Here is a 5173-nt window from a genome sequence, read left to right as displayed (position 1 = left end):
GGGATTTGATAATGAAGGATGATTTGGATGATAACTAACTTAGTAGAAGTATTTATAATCGATCTTTGTGTTGATGAGATAAAGAAGGAACCAACCAATTGCCAGTTAATTAAAGATTTTCTTCTCATGGCATTTACATGGAACAGGTGATGAAGGAGTCCAAGAAGCCCTCTATGCTTTGTTTTGACTACTGATTTGAAAAGATCAATTCAAGGAAATGGTAGTTTCAAGATTGAAAAATCTCTTCTACTGGACACAAGACCAACCAAGAAGAATTTTAATTATTTGTTAAACAATATTAGCCAAATGGGCGGGCTAAGATTTTCTCCAGCAAAGTTGCCAATCTAGTATGTTTTCTTCATCATTTAATAGTTAAATCAAAACTAAATTTATAGGAGAAAGTTTTCTTGTAACAAAAGGGAACTCTTTACCCACAAATCTACCATCACGTATAATTACCTATCCTCCTATTAATTAAGTGAAGGTATGAAATGTCTTTTCATGTTTCCAAGTCTCATCCAAAGGCAATTAAGGGTGTCAATCGATTCGTTTTCAGTTCGATTATACAATATGTGGAAATTGAAACTGAATAAAAACCTATTTTTCCAAATGGACGGTTTCAACTTTGGTTTTTGGTTTTGATTCTAAATTGATACCCTTAAACGAAATGGTGAATATTAATTCGGTCCAAATTTATTACACATGTGCAATTTTTTACCTTCGAAATATCACCATCAACATTCTTCTATTAATTAAGAGATGGCTTACCAATAAATAATAATGTATATGAATTTATCTGAGAGTAGCATACTAATTAGGGGCGACAAAGCGGTATCATAAGTTAGAGGGCAACAAGATCATTTCATATGAAAAGGAGAGAGATAGACACAGAGGTTTTAGCATACCCTACCCCAGTGGCTCAGAGACAACCTTTTCCCATTTATTAATTTGATGTTCCTTGCATTTGATTTTCATTTTTTTCCCTAAGACCTAGAATTTTGATACTTCGATTCACATATATAGTCTGTTAAATAATAATATTTTTGGTTTACCAAAAAAAAAAAAAAATATTTTTGGTTTACCAAAAAAAATTAATAATATTTTTGAACACTTGTCAACCTTGTCTTATCTACTTGATCGATGACCTGGTCATATGAAATGAACCTCAAAGGCTGCAGCTTATGAGGACCTCCATTAAAGATTAAATTAATAACCAGAGTAAGGATTAAGGAATGCTCTGCTCTAATAATTAATCATGCTTATTAAAGGTAAAACACGAAAGTTCAAAAGTCTAAATGAGAACCGCAATATTAAACATGTGTAGTTTCTGTAAAGATAATGTTGCGTGTGAAAACCTCCGGTGCTTGGTTCGCCCGTGGATGAACCTGCAAAAACCAAGCAATGAGCGCAAGAGGGCCGGTGTGGCTCCGGCCTAGGACTCTCCGATGCTCAAGTCAGGTCTCCAACGCGACAGCGTAACTGCGTAGTAGAAAGCAAGATGCGGAATAGTGCTCCATACCTGGGTATTTATAGGGTAAGGAGGAGATGAGACGGTTTGGAAGAGTCCTAGTATGGTAGGAGTCCTTCTTTCGGAAGGTTCTCTCGCGTAGAGCGGAGTGGAGAGTTATTTTTGGGGTCGGACTCTTATTAAGGTAAGAGTCCATGTGTGGTGCGATTCCGTGTCGCGCTGGGATCGTGGCTCGGTCCTTATCCCGTGATTCTCGGGATGTGCTGACGTGGCCCGGAGATCCCCGGTGGGGGGCTATGAGAGCTTCAATGGAGGAGGGCTCGGCCTACGAGGTCGGCCCATGGGGTCGGCAATGGAGGTCGAGCTCGGGAGGTTGGTCTCGGCCATGAGCTCGGCTAGGTGTCTATGGCTGACCCGTATAATCTCGGCCTCGACCACCGGCTAGCTCGCTCAAAACAGGCTTTGTCGGGTGACTTATTGGATATGGGGTCGGCCCAATTTCATGCTCGGCCCCACTTGGTTCTCGGGTGAGGTCGGGTCGCCACGTGGTAGCCTCTGATAGGTGGGGTGTTTTATGCCTCATCACAGGCCCCCCCACTCATCAGGTGTCGGCTCGGCGTTGATGAGTGAAGTTTCCTGGGCGCTTTTCTGGAAGATTCTTGCGGTTGGGCCGAGATTATTTATTGCTGCGGATTTGACGTTGCACGATCCGACGGTTGGGTGTCCGTGCCACGTCGCGAGTCATTATGGCGGGCTCGGGAATTGAAACGTCCTTTGATCCGGGGCCGTTGATCATGTTGATCTCTGGTCGGCCGTTGGATCGATAAAACCCAAGGATTATAAATAGGCGACTCCTAACTATTCATTCTTCACCGCTCTAAGTTATTGACTTCTAGGCAGTTTGGAACCATCAACTCGGTAGATCTCGTCGTTTGCTTGCTCGTGATCGACTCGGCCGAAGCTTCGTTCGTGATCGACTCGGCCGTCGTGATCGACTCGCCGCGTTCTTCCCGCTCAGCTCTTCTTCAACCAGTAAGTCTTCTCCGCCGATGTCGGTTGGTAGTAGTCCTATGGGCGAACCGCTTGCCGGGCGGCAGAGGCGCGAGTCCGAGCCGAGAACTCCCCGTCCGCTCTCCCACCATAGACCTGTTGGGCTCGACCTCGACGAGCCCGATGTAGTGGAGCTTCGTCGGGCCAAGGTGGCCGAGCCCCGCTACCCATGGAGTTTGACCACGCGGCCCAATCCACGCCCAGACCGGCCGAGAACTCCGGTCGTCCTCATCCGATGAGGAATCAAGCGAGGGAGATTCTTCCGAGATGGGGTTGGCTCGTAAGCTCGTCTACCGACGCCCGAGCCCGAGGAAGGCAAGGTCGGCACTTCCCGAGCACAATCACGGAGGCCGACCTCGACTATCCGAGGATGACCTACGCCATCCCCGAGGACATCCAGCTCCGAGTTCCTAACCCCGGGGAGATGGCCTGCTTCATTAGGCCTAGCGAGGTGGCTCTGTACGAGACACCCTTCAAGTATGCGTTCAGGCTCCCCGTTCTCAGCTGGTGGACCAGATCTTGGACCACTTCCATTTATCTCCTGGTCAGCTGGTGCCAAACTTTTGGCTGGCCGTGTACGGCTTCTACGCTTTGTTCTGCGAGATGAGCCGAGGTGCGAGCGTGGCGCTTTTCTCTCGGCTCTTCTTCCTGAAGAAGTCTCCCGAGAAGGGGTGGTATTACTTCTGCCGCCGATCAGGGAAGAGTGCGGCTCTAGGCGGCCATAAATTTCTGGTCGGCACGCCGACCTTCAACAAGTATTGGAAGCCCCATTTTTTCTTTGCTTCTATTCCCAACAGCCCTCTCCGAACCGAGTGGAAGGAGATGAACCTGAACTATGTAAATAGGGTACTACCCCTGACCGAGAACGAGATGACCTCGCTCGACCTGATCCCCCAGCGTCCGCCCTTCGAAGTCCTCCAGCTTCAGGACGAGGGGTTTCTTCAGAGTTGGCATATGACCCCTGGTAGGAACCCATGCCGAGCTTGTCTCGTTGTCCGAGCCGACCCCTTTACTTAGTTTTCTTTTCTTTTTCACTCGCTTTTTTATGTTTTCGGTTTCTCTTGCAGTGGTCGGTCACATTCCTCCAATGGACACATGGCTAAGGGCCGAGACCATCGCAGATAGGAAAAAGAAAAATGCCAAGAAGAAACCCCGGGGAGAGTCCTCCAAGGCCTCCAAGGGCAAGGCCGTGATGCCAGGACCGTCGGACGCGGTGGTCGGTCTGGAGGCCGAGAAGAACACGGGTCCAGCTGGGTCTCCGAGGAAAGGGAAAGGCCAAAAAGGCGAGAGGAGCCCGCCGAGAGATATCAAGCGTCAAAAGCTCTCGGTAAACCTGACGAGTGGCGGCCTTCCGCCCGTGGCCTCTCCCACCAACATCTCCCGATACATCCTGGGGAGGGCTTCGGCCAATAATGTCCCCGTGAGGCCGACTGGCGCCTCTTTCCGGGACTCGGCCCGACGTCGGCCGCTCACGCCAAGGAATGGCTTGATGCGGTCGGCTTCCCCGACAAGGAGAAGCTCGAGGCGCCGTCCGACCGAGCTCCTCTCCACCCTATTCCAAGATTTTAACATGGTAAGTTTTCTTGTCGGCTTTCGTAATTAGATATGATCTGGGTAATTTGTCTTGAATTTTGTTCTCATGCTTTTTTGTAGGGGTTCGCCAAAGCAGTGGAGACCATGCTCCGCTTCGAGCGGCTCCTGACCGAGAACTATTCTTTGGATGTCCAGTGCAAGAAGGCTTATCAGGACGCCCAGGATGCCGTTCAGAGGCGTCGGGAGACCCAAGAGAAGCTCACCGCTGCTGAGGCCGAAGTGGAGAGCTCTCAGGCCGAGGTGGCTAGGCAGAGAGAGAAGGTCCGGGATCTGCAGGCTCGGCTCGCCGAGGTGAAGGAGAAGGCCAAGGAAGATCTGGCCACGGCTCGGAGCGCGGCAGTCAGCGACTATCTCCAATCGGAGGAGTACGCCGATATCTGCCATGAGATCAGGAAGCCTCCCTTCGCCGAGGGTTTTGAGGCAGGCCGAGCTGAACTTTTGGCCGAGATCAAGGCGGCGTACCCAGATCTCAATCTCTCCCGTTTTGATGATGATGCGACTACCTTCGCAGGGGAGATGGGAGATGAGGAGGGAGCCGAGGTCACCCAAGCTCTGCCCCTTGAGGCACCTACTCCGGCCGACGTCCTCCCTCGGGGAGCTGGACCCCAAGACCCTGCTGCCGAGCCCAGTACCGTGGACGCTTTCGAGGTCGCCTCCAAGTCCCACGCCGAGGAGACGGAGATGTAAAAATATTTTTTTTTTTTTTTGTGGGGCCGAACTCGCCAATTTTGTAACCGTGCCGATCACGCTTACAATGAATAAAACAACTTATTTTTGCCGTAATTTGTCTAAGTATTTGAACTCGGCGCCCTCAGTATTCTTTTCCTTGCGTATTCTATTTTGTTTGTGGCCAAGCTGCCGAGTCGTTTCACTAGCCGTGCTTAGGAACTCGTCTCTTTTTTATCCATGCCTCATGTGGTCGGCGGTTTCGGTCATACAACGCCCGAGGTCAATGTGATCCTCGCTTTGGTTGGTTAACTCGCCTTTCCCTTCGGTCCGATTGGAGAGGCTATCATATAAGCGGACTCGTGGCCGAGTATCCTTCCTGGCCGAGCCTAATGC

Source organism: Telopea speciosissima, chromosome 5 (genome assembly GCF_018873765.1).
Source record: "Telopea speciosissima isolate NSW1024214 ecotype Mountain lineage chromosome 5, Tspe_v1, whole genome shotgun sequence".
Taxonomy (NCBI): domain Eukaryota; kingdom Viridiplantae; phylum Streptophyta; class Magnoliopsida; order Proteales; family Proteaceae; genus Telopea; species Telopea speciosissima.
Note: the sequence above shows the minus strand (reverse complement) of the source record.